This window comes from Prionailurus bengalensis, chromosome A3 (genome assembly GCF_016509475.1).
Source record: "Prionailurus bengalensis isolate Pbe53 chromosome A3, Fcat_Pben_1.1_paternal_pri, whole genome shotgun sequence".
NCBI lineage: Eukaryota > Metazoa > Chordata > Mammalia > Carnivora > Felidae > Prionailurus > Prionailurus bengalensis.
The window spans coordinates 134,479,354-134,494,849 of NC_057354.1; positions in this window are offsets into that span (position 1 = coordinate 134,479,354).

Consider the following 15,496-nt stretch of genomic DNA (forward strand, 5'->3'; position numbering starts at 1 on the left):
AAGTCATGTGGTAGCACTCAGCCACAAGGGAGGCTGGGAGTTAGGTGAACTGTTTCTGCTCTGCACAAAGAGCCAACATTTTGGCGAGCACGTGGGAGTCTTTTCTACTTCGGTACTTGATGTGGATTATCTGTGGCAGATTAAATACTGTGACTCATCTTGTTTTCAACGTTAACAGCAGTTAGTTCTTTTTGTTGACATCTCTTTTAAATTTTACTTTGTATGTGGTTTTCCTTCTGGTAGAGAAGTCTGTTAAAATTATAACACCTCACCTAGAAGGATTTTAGGGGAGGTTGGTTTTCAGTTAGCCAGTTCTTTCTGTGCATCCAATAAATTTAACAGATTTCTAACGTGGAGCAAATTGCAGGGAGAATTAAGCAAGGTTACAAATGGGAAAAGAATAATGTTTCACCTTCCCTAGAATTCTTTTCTATCCAAAGACTCTCAGATCATCCAGAATCTACCCAACTTTCTGTTGCTATGGATTCTTTGAACTTTCTTCCTCCTGGCACAGAGCCAACAGCACCCCCTGGCTGCTTTTCCTTGTACTTGAGATGTGGAAGGATGTGGTGCTGGAAGGTTCCCGCCCCCCCGGGGTGAGGCCTGGTAGTTGCAAGAAGCTAGACCCCTGTTAGCGACCACTCCTAATTGGGGAAATAGAGCTCCCACCCTTAGAAGTCTTTAGGCCCATAATTTTATTCTTAAACTCTTCTGTAGTCTAACTCTCTTGACCACTTTCCAGTTTTTTCCCATCAGTATTTCATCGATTCTAAGATGCACTTTTTTTCACGGTGTGACCTTTCTGAAACATCTTCACAACCAACAGCATCAATGGCAGCATCGCTCCTTAACATTTCCTAAGGTAACGACACCTCCTTCAGTTGATGAGGTCTTGTTTGGTTGATAAAACATGATAGTATTTTAATATATGGCACGGTCATGTTGAATTGCACTTTAAGCAATAGCAATGAGCTGGTGATGATTGTATGTCACCGACGTCCGAAAGTCACCATTTTATGTTGACTATTTGTGGTTATCAGTCATTGCTCATCCTGTATTCATTTCGGATACTTAAAGTATTGTTATGCATTTATTATAATAAAATAACTTACAGTTATTGAACACACATTATGCGCCTGACAATGTTCTAAGAGGCTTATACGTATGAACTGATTTCATCCTCACAACGACTTCATAAAGTAATTACTATTATCCTCAATTTGCAAATGAGAAACTGAGTGACAGAGAGACGAAGGTCACATAGCAGTGAAGTGATGGGGTCAGGTTCCAAGCCCCGGCAAGGTGGTTCTAGAATGCCCATTCTTCATGCTACATTTATTTTATTGTTCTTTAGCTGGTTCGGGATGGGTCAATTCTTACATTTTCCAAGAGAGATCTTAATTTTAGCTTTATTTGCTGCACCATCATCATTGTCTATTTGTTTTTAAAATAGGGTTTGGGGTCTCTCTGTTTTGTTTTAGAAAGATAGAGATCTAAAAATAGTCTATAGTCCTGTAAATTACATTTATAGAGAAAAAAAATTTTAACATCAAACACCTTTGTTCCTGCTAATGATTCTGGAACAATGTCGGAGTTTTGGTTAAAAATTTATTGACTTTAAAAACATCTTTTATTCCAGTATTATTGATGGATTAGACCACTACATTAAAGTTTGCACATAACGTTGAAAATGATTCATTTTCTTTGCAGTCTTATTGTTATTTGGCTTTCTTATACTTGCTCTTCTGTATGTCTACTGTCAGTATTCTGTATTAGATTATATCCTAAATACTGCAATATGTATTTTTCTTTATATCCTATTATTGAACAGAATTAATGCTTAATAAATGTTAATAGATAAGTAATATATATCTACTTAAAAATGATTATTACTGCAGTAGAGTTTTTTAATGATTCTGGTCACTGCCTCCTTTTTTTGTTTTTAATTAATTATTTTTGAGAAAGAGGGTACACGTGGGGAGGGGTGGAGAGATGACGGAGAGAGAGAATCCCAGGGCTGACCCAGGGCTCAGATTCATAAACCATAAGATCATGACCTCCACTGAAGTCGGATGCTTAACCTGCTGAGCCACCCAGGTGCCTCCTAAGAAGAGAAGAAAGGAAAATAGGCAATGCTGGGCTCTTTGTGCTTCATGATATCAGTGAGTCATGAGACGAGGCAAGAAACCAATAGACACGCCAGTAATGTTGGGCGGGCAGTGGTTTGAGGTGGTGGTCAGGTGACACTCTAGTTGTGGATAACTGTCTGCCTAATAATTTGAGCGCTTCCTTGAGCCAGATACTGTTAAAAGTACTTCCCGTGGGCCAACTCCTTAAGTTCTAACCTGCTGATGGACTAGATACTATTATTATCCCTAGTTTACAAACATGGAGACTGAAATGCAGGAAGTTATCACTTTTACATAAACTTACGTGCATTATATTTTTATAACAGTTCCTTCCTTAAAACACTGGCATTATTATTATTATCTTTGTTTTTTTTTTAATTATTTTTTTAACGTTTATTTATTTTTGAGACAGAGAGAGACAGAGCATGAACGGGGGAGGGTCAGAGAGAGAGGGAGACACAGAATCGGAAACAGGCTCCAGGCTCTGAGCTGTCAGCACAGAGCCCAACGCGGGGCTCGATTTCCCAGACCGCGAGATCATGACCTGAGCCGAAGTCGGCTGCTTAACTGACTGAGCCACCCAGGCGCTCCTATCTTTGTTTTTGAGAAAACTGAAGATTTGGGGGTTTGAGACCCACCCCCAGGGTCACCCAGCAAGTAAACAGAAAACACCAACCCTGCTTTTCTGACACATCTGGTGATTTTCCCGTCACACACCACACTGCCTGCTTCTCTTCCCCCAGCGCCCATCACTGTGCCCCGCGTGGGTCTGTGATGTTTCCGTCGTCCGTACTCCCTCGTCGTAGAAAACGGTAGTGGAGAGGAGTAAACGTGTCTGAGTCTTCACGCTCAGCTGAACGAACCCCAGGTTTTCCACAGAAGCTCTGTGTCCTTCCTCCCTCCCGTTCCCGGAACCACGGCAGCCTGGGTGCTAGGCAGTCACGTGCTCCAGATCTGCAGGCCACCCCGGACCTTGCGACCCTCGCGTGACTCAGCACGCATCCCCCATCTGGCCACACCGCCCTCACTGACGGGATCTCCTGAGCTGAACGCTGTCCGTTTAGCATGAACAACCAGCGTGCACTATTTAAACTTGTTCTGCGTGTGTGTGAGAGCAGCCACATGCATCCGAGCGCACACGTGTGCTTGTATTAAAATTCTGCCTTGCAGGATAGCTGGTTTGATCGTGCCCATTGCTGAATTGGTGGGTTGGTTGGACAGTCCATCACAGGTGAAGGAACAGAACTGAGTCGCAAGACTTGAATTACGGGCCTGCCTCTGCTACTTAGTTATCAGATGGCCATTTACTTGTCCGCCTTAGTTGCTTCATGTACCAAAAATATAAATGGTGGAGGAAAGAGGACTTCTTCCCTTTGTTAACTGGTGTCACCTCCCCAGAGCTTATTATGTGTTGGTCACTTGCAAACATTAGTTCTCTGATCTTTGCAATATCGAGGGACGGGTATTTTCCCTATGTTACAAACAGGGGAACTGAAGCTGAGAGAAGTTAAAAACCTTGCGCGGCGTCTTGTGACATGTGAGAGCAGAAATTGGAGCTCTGGTCTGACACCAAAGCCAATGCATGTACCCCGGCCATCCCTCCGCCTGTCCAGGGATGTGCGTGCAGGCAAGTTGCAGACATTCAGCACACAGGGTGCAAACGCTGTGGCCGTTTAGTCCAGCCCCCTTGTGTTTACTGATGGGGAAATTATACAGCGGTCGTATCATTACAAGCATTTCTGTTCTGCGCAGAATGGCTTGCTTGCCTTCACTTTCAGCTTCGTTTATCTCTGTCTTAGCTCAGCTGCTATCCCCAAGCTCCAAAGACTGGGTGGCTCACAAACAACAGAAATTTGTATGTCAGTTCTGAGGCTGAAGTCCAAGATCACGGTGCCAGCTGGTCAGGTTCTGGTAGAGCCCTCTTCCGGCCTGCAGATGCTGACTGCGCTTTGTATCCTCTTATGGTAGAGAGTCGGGAGGAAACGACCTCTCGTGACTTTTACGAGGGCACAAATCCCATCATATGGGTCTTGAGGGGACGCGTTCCGTTCGTGAAGTCTTCCGCTGGATCGTCTTCTGGCTAACGGAGCCCACTTTTTGTCGTTAGCCCTCTTTTTTTTTTTTTCAACGTTTATTTATTTTTGGGACAGAGAGAGACAGAGCATGAACGGGGGAGGGGCAGAGAGAGAGGGAGACACAGAATCGGAAACAGGCTCCAGGCTCTGAGCCATCAGCCCAGAGCCCGACGCGGGGCTCGAACTCCCGGACCGCGAGATCGTGACCTGGCTGAAGTCGGACGCTTAACCGACTGCGCCACCCAGGCGCCCCTGTCGTTAGCCCTCTTAAGTGCTAACCAGTGTTCCCCACGAGTAGAAGCTCCCAGCTTCCTGCCACTCAGGTCCTACCGACTTCCTGTGTGCTGGAAATGCTGGTGCTCTCTCTGCTGCTAGGGGAGCCGAGTACCACGCCTCTGCACCTGCAACGGAAGGTCAGCCTTCCTGTCCGGGCTAATGGGTTTACCTGCCACCCCCGGAGGGAAGAAGCGTGGTCCCAGGGGTGTGGGCTGCAGCCAGACTTGGCTTTACCATTAGGTCAGGAAAATGGCTCAGTCTGGACCCGCTCACCCATCAGGATCCCTCCTGCAGCTGGCCCCTCATTGCTGGAAACAAGGTGATCTTTCCTCCGGGACCTGTAGGCACTATTCCGGCTTCAAAGCAGCCAATGTATCTTCCAGAAGTAGACCTCCAACCCCTCGTGCCTCCCAGGAGGCTGGGGGATGGGGCTGAAAGCTCCCTGCTTCTGATCATGGCTTGGTCTTTCTGGCGACCAGCCCCATTCGGAAGCCATCCGGGAGCCTACGGCAAGTCACCTCATTAGCACAAGATGCTCCTCTCCCCCGGGAAATTCCGGGGGACTTACAATCTCTGTCAGGAACCTGGGTCAAAGAGCACATATATATGCTTCTCATTATAAGCAAAGCAAATATCAATGTGACCACAATTTCTAAGAAATAGAAACTGCCAATATCTTCGAAGTTTTGTGTGTGTCTCTTCTGAAAGTGCCCCCAAAGTACTCTTCCTTTGCTTGAGGTATCCTGTCCTTGCTTTACCGCTTACATATGTCTCGTGGGACAATATTACCTGCTTTGGGTCTCACAGAACCAAAACCGTGCAGGGGCGCCCGGGTGGCTCCGTCGCTTAAGCGTCCGACTTCAGCTCAGGTCTCCATCTCTCAGTCTGTGGGTCCGAGCCCCGCGTCGGGCTCTGGGCTGACAGCCCGGAGCCTGCTTTGGCTTCTGCGTCTCCCTCTCTCTCTCTGCCCCTCCCCTACTTGTGCTCTGTCTCTCCAAAATAAATAGATGTTAAAAAAAAAATTTTAAAGACATAAAATCACGCAGAGTATTTATGTGTGTGACTTGCTTATGTACGACTATTTTGAGCTCCTATTAATAAAATCATCATTGGTATTTACCCCTGACTTGCTTTCTTCATTGAACACTGTGGGGTTTATCCCTACTGCTGTCCATAGTTATAATTCACTAATTGTGGTTAAAGAACAGTATTCTATTACATAAATACTTATAACTTACCTAATTATCTCATTGGATATTGGAGTGTTTCCAGTTTTTATTGCAGTGTTTGTGCAAATGCGTTTTACACATCTCCTGCTCTACACATGCAAGAGTCTGGGCTTTTTATGTGCAGATTTCTGTGTTTGAGTTATTAAAAAAAACACATGTATCTTTGTAATCAGAAATTACTGCAAACAGAAAAGACTCTTCTAGGTTTATTATATCTCTAAACCTCCCCGGGGTAAGTCTATGTCTAGACTAGTGACGATCAGGAAATCTTAACGAGGATATCAGGAGCCGAGAGCAAATGACAGTGAGTGACAGCACAAGAACCTGCTGTTTGGAAACAGACCAACACTGGGACCTTTCCTCTTGGAATAATGCAAGGGGAAAATAGCTGTGAGCCAACTCGTTGTCCTTGTGATAGGTGTGACCGGGAGAACGTGTGTGTGCCCCACGAGCCCCGCAATGCCAGACCTCCACGCCCCCCAGCATCAGAGGAACAGGCCACCCACATGTGGGCGGTCCCCTCCCGTGCGGGCGGGCTAACACAGAACTCGGAACTGTCCCCCAAACCAACTCTCCCTGCCGTGTTTTCCTCCTTGACGCTGGTGCCATAGTTATCCCCTTACTCGGGCTCAGAAATTGAGTTATCTTTGCCTCCTGTCTCTCCCACTCCCTCACCCCATCCGTCACCAAGCTCTTAGCTGTTCTCTGTAGTGGCTCTCCAGACTGTCCCTTTAGGGTCCCTTCACCTTGACTCTAGCCCCCACCATCCCCTGCTTCCCACACCTTCCCTTCGTCATTACAGTCCGCACACAAGTACCAATGGAGCCTCCGCAAACACAGAGTTCATCGTTTCCTGCCCAACAGTGGCGATGCCTCTCCCGCCACGCCAAATATCCAGTTCCGGTGAGCTTCCATGAACGCCCAAGGCCCTTCAAAATACAGCCCCGCGCTACTCCTGTGCAAATCAGTCTGTAAGCTAAGAGTCGGCCACTTTCCTGGGTTTTCCTGAGTATCGCAAAGATCTTCACGAAACTAAATTCACAGACGGTCCTTATTTTTGTGGGTTTGTCCTCTCTCTCTCTTCGTCCCACGTTCAGGTGCCTCCTCTTTTCTTCCTCACGTGCCAAAATACCCTACCTTCTCGACACAATATCTTCCACTGAAGTGCAATTGTCTGGGGTTTCCCTTGAAGCTTAGACACTTTTCACAACCCAAGGGCATGTTCATTTGTGCCATCGTGCATGCGGCCACGACCGTAGGCCAGGCGCTGGGACAAGCGTCAAACTCGCAACTTGGCGTTTAGCAAGTTAACAGAGTTTATTACTGAAGGAGCTGCAATAAATGGAAAAATGATTGAATCTCAAAAATTTTTGATACATTTAATGAATGATAGATGACTCAGATGAGTGCTGAGCTTAGCCACATACAGAAGCATAAAGCTCTCCAAAGAGACCTGAAAAGATTTAAGTCTAACACCGTTACTTTGTAGATTAAAAAATCAGACTCGGCGTGTATTCCAGCGCGTCGGGACTTGTTTTGACTTGCAGCAGCATTAATCTCAACATTGTCTAAACTAATCTTGTTCTAGTGGGCTTAACACATAGAGGAATTCATTACAATGCATTGGCCTAAAAAGAAGGGGCCATTCGTTGGAGTGAAGAAAATCAACGAACATGTGAAGTCAAGTTTTCATGTAAAATGTAAATACATAAAAAGAGATCTGATTGGGCATAAATGACATCAAAAGCGAGAGTGTGACCCTGAAAATTAAACCAGGTATAGATGATGTCAATGACCACCCAAGTGAACAGTCCGTGACATGGTCACGATAGAGGTAAGGACTGTGATTCTAGCCCGGGGGACACGTGCTGGGAGAGGAGTTAACTTCTGAGAGCAACTCACATGTTCTGAAGGACAACTTGAACACAAGGTAAGACTTTAAAAAAAATCTGTGCCATGCATTTGAATGACAGGAGAAAGCAAGGGCTTAGCATTTGTTCTGGTCTTTCAAAGGAAACGGGACAAAAATAGCATGGATTTGAGGAAAACAGTAATTGGTGATGAGAGATGGTGTTTTCTCCATGACCCAGAAACAAAATGTCAAAGTTTGCACTGGAAAATTACAACATTCCCGATATCCCCCCGAAGTACACATGTCAAATCGCAAAGAAAGAGCACGTTGCTTTGTCTCTCTGCCATCCGTGGGATGGTTCAAACCGGAGGTCAACAGTCCATCCATCCCGACACACACACACACACACACACACACTGAGGGTTGGCGGGATGCTTCACAAAGCGGAGAGTTGAACACGATCTGTTGGCTTCACTACACGCAGGACCCAGCTGGACAGTTTCTTACCAAAGTCTGTCACCAAATTTCTCTGACTTTAGCCTTTCCCTGGATGTTTGTGGAAGGCTGGTTATGTGAGGGTATTAGCGAGTATCACACAAAAAACTGGATTTGTGGTCCGATGCGTTTCGAAAATCCAATCGAATAGGTTCCTTTGTTCCATAATTTATTAAAACTTGCAACGTATATTTGGAAACTTCCAGAAGAGGGAATGGTGTGCAATCTCTTCCAACTATATCCTGCCCCAAACTCTTTTTCCCTCGAGGAGGGTGCAGGACAGTACTCTATAGAACATCCCATAAAGAGCCTTGCTTAATTGAGGCCTTTCCTGCAAATGACTTTTGGAAATTTCAATGAAGCAAGTCTGTCACTGAGCCTATTCAAAAAATGATGCTGTTCCCGTGGAAATGATTTCCACCCAAGGCTCCTCTTTAGAGCATAAGACATTTGGGTGAGTCTAGTCCTTCGATACCAGATAAGAACAGAATGATCACAGGCAGCTCTTTCCTCCTCTGTATCCTGACATGTCAGCCTGCAAGGACAGGAGCCCAGGAAGGGGGGGTGACGCAGTGAGTGAATTCAACACATACTGAAGTCTCGAAAGCAGAGAGACAAGCTGTATCCCAGAGAAGAGAGCTGGTGTGGGGGGGGGGGGCGGGGGGCGGGGGGACAGGGAAGGGGAGGGTAAAAGGCGCTCCCAAGTCCTCAAAGCCCAGGGTCGCCCCCTAGAGGTGGAGGTTGAAAGAGGATGCAAAGCAGAAGGCTGGCTGACCGTCTTCCCGTCACCATTGAAAGCCCTCCCCTCCTCCTTTCAATCTCCAGAATATTTTCCTGGGAAATGTTCAAGCCAAGTGATTTCCAATTCTTTGCTACCAATAAAATGGAAGCTAGATGTAACCGGGTTGTCATGGTATAGAATACTAAAAATAAAGTTTGAGAGTGAATTGCTATGCAATTTCTAGCATTGAACTTGGAAGAGGTTGAAAGAATCAGTGACATTGCTCTATCAAAACCGCTTCCAATTCTATCTACTTATTTATGTGAGTGAGGTTTCTTGGCACTTAAATCTATACAAATACAAACAGGGATTAAAATTCATGTTGAACTCTGGCTCGTTCTATACAATAGTAATATTCATCTGTGGAGACTTAAAATAACTGAAAACTGGTTTTATCCATCATGTTTAGAGATATATTTTCTGTAAAATATTATCTTAAATGTTTATAAAGATTTTTAAGCATTGAGGAATGTTTTTGTAATAACTGAAAACAAAAACCCTTAGAATTGCAATATGTAAGTGCATACATACATTCTTTTTGCAGGAAGGCATAATAGGGTGAGAAATGATTTTCAAATGCAAACGTATATTAGGATAAAACTTTGGGGGAAGTGGAATAGAGACACTAGTCCAAGGAGAAAAAGAATGCGGGAATTTTGACTCCTGAAGAAGATCTCGTCTTGTATTTAAACACGTGTGATCATGGCTGTCAAACCGTGTTGATATTCCAGTGGATGGATGTACTTAAGAGAATAATGAAATAATTTTGTGTGAAATTTTATTTTACAGCCATTTGAACACATAACAAAAATTTTAGATGCCAACTTAAAAAAATGTGGGGAGATACATGATTTTTCAAAGTCCTTGAAGGAGATTATTTGAAGCTTATTTTCTTTAAAAAATTTTTTTTCAGTTTATTTTTTGAGAGAGAGAGAGAGAGAGAGAGAGAGAGAGCAGGGGAGAGGCAGAGAGAGAGGGAGAGAGAATTCTAAGCAGTCTCTGCACCGTCAGCGCACAGCCCGACGTGGGGCTCGAACCCACGAACCGCGAGATCATGACCTGAGCTGAAATCAAGAGTCGGATGCCTGACTGAACCACCCAGGTGCCCCCGAAGCTTATAATTCTTAAACAGCGTGATGTCTTACCTTGTCAGCCCATGTGCAGGTTACCAATTGCTAAGTAGGAAATCATCCCAAACTGAATGCCACAAACAGTATTTATATGTTATATCATATATATATATATATATATGACATTCTTACAGTTGTGGGGTTGACTGGGCTCAGTCAGGTGTCCTTACTCAGGGTCTTGCATGCAGTTGTGGTCAGATGGTGACGGGGTCTGGAGGCATCTCACAGGGTTTCTCACTCACATGTCTGGTGGGTGACAGATGTCGCGTCAGCTGGGATGGCAGTCACTGTGGCAATACCTACACCTGGTCCCTCTCCACTGCTTGGGCTTCTTCACAAAATGGCAGGTACGTTCCAAGGGTGAATGTCCTGAGACTGAGAGAGGACAGGAGAGAGAGACAGAGACAGAGACAGAGACAGAGACAGAACCAGGCCGGAGTTGTATGACCTTCCGTGAACGAGCCGTGAATGAGCCTTGCTATTCACAGAGCTTCTCTTCTTTTGCGTTCACAAACTCCAGCCCAGGTTCAAGGGCAGAAGACGGACCCCCCCCCACCCCTTGTCGCTGGAGTGGCAAGATTCTAGAAGAGCACGTGGGACCAGAATATTTTTGCAGCCATTCGCAGAACACACAAAGTGCCACACAGATCACTATGGGGACCAGGAAGACAAATACTGTCCCATGACACCATCATGGCAGAAGACGGACATGGAAGAACAACTCTGCTGGGTGCACCGTAGCCTGATTTTAGGGAACCGATCTTCCTCCAGGGCGGGAGGATTCTAGATCGCGTGCTGGAGCTCAATGGATCCGTCGCTTTGCTTCTGGTGACGCTGATGGCCACTTAGTGCAGGGACCCGCCCGTACCTCCCGGGGAGTGGAGGCACCGGGTGAACCCCGCCTCCTGCCGCTCTTCCGCGGCCTCGACCTCAGCTCTGTGTTCCTCGAGGCTCCCGTGAGGGTAGCGTGGGGCCGGAACCTGTCTTGGGTGAAACTGTTTGAAGTCAAGTAGATATTCTCCTTCAACACTGAAGCCTTCAGCGTACTTTCCGTGTGGGATCGCGTCCATTTGTCCCCCCGGAATGATTTTCACTTGGTTGGAACATGTCAGTTAAAATTTACACCCTCACTATAGTGAAAAAAAGATGTAAAAAATAGAAATGGCTTTCTTTTCAGACACTGTCACCATCTTTCTCTTGCATATGGCTTCCAGCAAGAGGTTTGTGTGTTTTTTTTTTTTTTCCTTCCTTCTATTTCACTGATGATTTGGCTATGGAATCTCAGAAAACTTGGGCCCTTGCCTATAACTAAGAATGTAAAGGCCTTACACTGAAAATGTGGAAGTGTATAAAAAATCTTCAATATATATACTATTTTCAGATTGCATATCAACATAACATTTAGGATTCAAGTCGCCTATCTTTATCTGTGTAGATGCCACATCAGAACTACCACCTTCCTATGTATAAATGGGTGGAAATGGCCCAAGAGCCGCTTTCAACACTTCCAGAACTTTGATCTCTTTCTCTGCTTAACTACTTGAAGGGTGTCACTTTCTATGATGGGACTGGAGAACCCTATCCATTGTGTGTGTTTCCGGTAATTAAAATATTTCCTCCTAGACAAGCTGCGTCCATAGTATAGCCGGGTGGGGGAAGCGCTTCTCAATTTTATCCTCGGCGATGACACCTCGCCATTCCGTGTGTTGTTAGAATAATCATTTCAAGTCCAAAACGATTTAGCAGTATGGTTTTAGATCTAGTTACCTAATCTTTCAGATATGCCAAAATTCTCTCTGCCATTGTGGAAGTGGAGATATTATTTACCTCGTTGGCCCAAGGTTCTATTTCGGACTGGGTGTTCAATCAGCTGGGAGTAATAGTTGGGAAAAGGGAAACAATCTAACGAGGGATGATGTTCTATGATGTGTGGTTACTTAATATGCTTTTTTTTTTTTTCCTTTGGTTAAGAAGCCAAGTTAAGTGCGGTCTGGTTAATAAGTTTGAAATATATTGGCTATAACTAAGAAAGACACATATAAACCATTGACATCTAGACATCTCAGCAGCTGGAGAAAATGCCAGCATAATTCCTAAATTGAGAGTTTTAGTGACAAAGCAAGATATGCCTGGAGGAGTCACACAGCCAAAATTATCCCTGCCATTTCCACCAAATGTTTCCAAAGAGCTTCTAAAATGGTGCCTGCGGTAAGGAGTTAGCCATTTCCCACTTGTAGGACCTACGGAGGATTACAGCTTCTGCTCAGGTTTTGAAGTCTCTTGATTTGCACCGGCAGCACAGGACTCGGGACACCCAGGCTGGCTCGGATCCCGCCCCACCCCAAAGCCCAAAGTGTCTACTGAAAAGAGCTTGTGTCGCCAACTTCCAAGATGGCCTCAGTAATTGCCCACTCCTGGTGCCCACACCCCACACCCCACGCCCTTGTGGTCCCTCCCATTGTACCAGGGTTGGTCTGAATGACCCACCGTGGTGCTATGTCACTTCTGAGCTTTTGCCCTGGACACTCTCTCTCTGTCTCACTCTGGGGGAAGCTGGCTGACATGTTGTGAGCACCCCTCTGGAGAAGCCCATGTGTCAAGGAACTTAAGACCTTCGGCCAACAGCTGGTGAGGAACAGAGGCCAGCAGCAACCACGTGAGCGAGCCCGAAGCTGATTCCCCAACCTGGGCAAGCCTTGAGGTGAGAAACTTTGAGTCAGAGCCACCCAAGTAAGCCATTCCTGATTCCTCACCCTCAGAAACTGTGTAAGGTCCTACACATTTGTTGTCTTAAGCTACTAAGTTTGGGGGTACTTTGTTATACAGCAGTGTAGGACTAACACATAACAAAAGTTCTATTCTATCACTTCTTTAAAAAATTTTTTTAATGTTTATTTTTGAGAGAGAGACAGTGTGAGCAGGGGTGGGGGTGCAGATCGAGAGAGGAAGACACAGAATCTGAAGCAGACTCCAGGCTCTGAGCTGTTAGCATAGAGCCCAACGTGGGGTTGGACCCACGAACTGTGAGATCATGACCTCACAGCTGAAGTTGGATGCTTAACTGACTGAGCCACCCGGGAGCCCCTAAAATTCTATTTTAAATCCAAGACTTGGTGAGAGCCCGCGGTGTCTCTCCTCTGAGCGGCGTGGATTTCGAGTCGTACAGGAGAGGCCACGGGGTGCCAGAGCCCGGTGCACCCGTCAGGGTCCAGTCCCAAACTTTAGCGGAAAGAATAAAACTGTTAACTAGGTATAAAGTACTAACTCAGTAACCGAAAAAAGCAAAAGCAAAGAACAGTCAGGCATCACAGAGGCGGTCACCGCAGGAAGCATTTCCACGCTTGGGCCGAGGACACAAAGCGGGCGGCTGGAATTATTAACCCTCAGAAGCTCTAAGAAGGGGGTGACCCTCACTGGTGCGGGGGCCTCTGAGCTGGAGGAGGGTGCCCTGGGCCTGGCCCCCAGATCCCCCTGAGGACCAGGTGCTGCTCGCTGGGGCTGCAATCAGTGCGGGGAGGGCGGGGAGGGCGGGGGGGGGGGGGGGGTCGGCCAGCTCCCCAGGTGTTGAGAAGCTGCAAACGGCCTCCAGGTGCTGCGGGAAGGCTGAGTGCTGGGCGTGGCTTCCGCGAGTCCCGCCGCCCCACACCTGCGGGTGCCCTCTCTCGTCCCCTCCCCGCCTGCGGGTGCCCTTTCCCACCCCTACTGGCCACCCGGAGGCCGCCGCGCCGCAGAGCAACCGAACCCCCAAAGCTGAGCCTGGTGGGGCGGGCTCACCTTGCAGCCTTTCCTTGCTTGATTTCTCTTCCGAGCACTTACCTCCCTCTCATATGACGGAATTTACCTGTACATGGTCCGCGTCTCACTGCTGGAACTCGGGCCGGGGGTCCCCGTCTGTCTGGCTTGCTGGCTCCGCGGCACTTAGAACGATGTCTGGCACACAGGCGGCACTCGATAAATGTGCAATGACTGAGTTAGTGAACGTAGCCCCTTTGGCACATCGGAGATCGTTCCCCGGCAAGAAGCGTCTCCTGTGTTAGCAGGACGCAGTGTGGTCCTCACAGACCGCAGAGCCCTGGATGAAAATGAGCACATGTCCTGCTGCGTAGCCCTGTCCCTGTGCGGTTTGGGGTTGCTTCCTCGTCAGATGGAATTCTCGGGGGCAGCCCTCCAGGGCTCACGCGTACTTGGGGGTGATTCTCAGAAGTCACCGTCAGCTACAAAACCGGGGCCTCACACGCTTGTTCAGAAATTGCTTTCCCAGTCAAGACATTTTTAAATTGGATTGACTCAACCAGTATGGATTACCTTTAAATTTGGGGTTTTTTGCTCCTTCCAATACTTCACTTTAGGGGCCCAGAGTTTCAGTTAAGCGTTTCTGGAATATCTTTTTCCCCTGGTAGGCTTTGGCAAATTCCGGTAAAATTAGAACCTTAAGAAGGGCCTTTCCCTTTTCCTGTCTTGATAGAGCTTCCGGAGGACTTTCCGAGACATAAAAGTTTGAAGGAATGCGTGAGTTTTTAAGAACTTTCTTCCGGAACCGATGGAACTTATTTAGAAGACTGTATGTTTAAAACACACCTTACAGCATTGTTTCTAGGTGGAAACTTACTTAAAACCAGGACCATATTCTACAAGGAAGGCGTAATCACACATGCGGAAATACACATACTGTTCTCCTCTGCTCATGACCGTGGGGAGGACAGACAGGCCCCCGGGGCATTTCTGGGCCTGGTGGACTTTTTCTCTGCCGCCTGTCAGTGAGACTCATGACAGGTGTCCTGCACGCAGAGCGGTGTCTCTGAAAGGCAGCTGAGCTGGGTGACGGAGGAGAGTTCATTTGCGCCACAGGTCAAGGTAGATCTCGAGGGAGGGAACACGGAAGTCGAGCCACGTGGCAGGAGGGCAGAGACTTTGGAGAAGGGAAGGGCCCTGTGCCACAGTAAGCATAGCACAGAGTCTCTCTGACCCGCGGCTCCAAACACAGAGGACATTTCCAGACATTTCCAGAGCATTTCCAAACACAGAGGACGGTCCTTTGCCCATCACTCAGCGGGGACGCTAGCGGCATTTGGCCGTGCCTGTGTCGTGTGCCTCACTCCCCTTTCCTTTGGACTATTTGAAAGCAAATACGAGACACCTCACGTGTAAATACGTCAGTACGCATCTTAAAGGACAGGGTCATTCTATTTCACACGGACCCAACCAATCCTTTAACATCATCCGATGCCCCGCGTTCATTCGCATTTCTCCAATTGTCTGAAACTGTTGCCTGTTGAGAGTCGAGGAAGCTGAACGAGATTCACTCATTGCACTTGGCTGTTCCATTTCCTAGGTCGTCTTCCTTGAGGACAGCTCTTCCCCCGTCCTCCCCACGAGCTCTGCTTTGATATCACTGCCGTGTAGACAAAGCCGGGTCAGTCGTCCTGAGGAAGTCCCCATTCTGGGCTTCTGCCCGCTTCCTTGTGATATAATTTCACTTGCTCCCCGCCCCCCCACCCCTGTTTCCATAGACAAGAAGGTTAGATCTGA